Below are 492 nucleotides of genomic sequence, written 5' to 3'. Positions count from 1 at the left end.
CCTGCTGATGTATGGCTGTGTGTGTGTGTGTGTGTGTGTGTGTGTGTGTGAATTTATATGCACACAACTCTACTGTGAGAAATTAACAAGCCAAGGTAGTTATGAGAGAATGAGAGCATCCTTAAATTCTGAGTCCCAGGCACCTTGCTTTCCTCACTCTACACCCATTATTTAATGAAGCTGCCAAAAAGAGCAAAAGAACACAGAGGGGGCACCTGGATTTGAACCAGGGACCTCTTGATCTGCAGTCAAATGCTCTACCACTGAGCTATACCCCCTGATGGCAATAAGCTTCACAGAAACACTTATTTCACTTTTACAAGTTACATCATACTTCATAAATACCTTTTATAGCTGAGGTTCTTCCTGGATTCAAATTCATCTTCAATTCCCTTCCAGCCACACCAGTACCTGCTTTTCCTGGAACATATATACTCATTCTCTTCCCAGAATCTCAAGCTGAGTGTAATTCTCCATATAATTCTTCAGTTT

At 41.3% G+C, this 492-nt stretch overlaps 1 non-coding gene across 1 annotated transcript; it reads right to left on the bottom strand.

The window, feature by feature from the left end:
• Positions 1-206: 206 nt before the first annotated feature.
• On the bottom strand, positions 207-278 carry TRNAC-GCA. Its single transcript has one exon. It is a non-coding gene; the product is annotated as a tRNA-Cys (tRNA).
• Between the last annotated feature and the right edge of the window lie 214 nt (positions 279-492).

The sequence above is a fragment of the Suricata suricatta genome, chromosome 5 (genome assembly GCF_006229205.1).
Source record: "Suricata suricatta isolate VVHF042 chromosome 5, meerkat_22Aug2017_6uvM2_HiC, whole genome shotgun sequence".
Classification (NCBI taxonomy): domain Eukaryota; kingdom Metazoa; phylum Chordata; class Mammalia; order Carnivora; family Herpestidae; genus Suricata; species Suricata suricatta.
The sequence above is the reverse complement of the archived record's forward strand: the minus strand, read 5'-3'. Positions and strand labels throughout refer to the sequence as shown.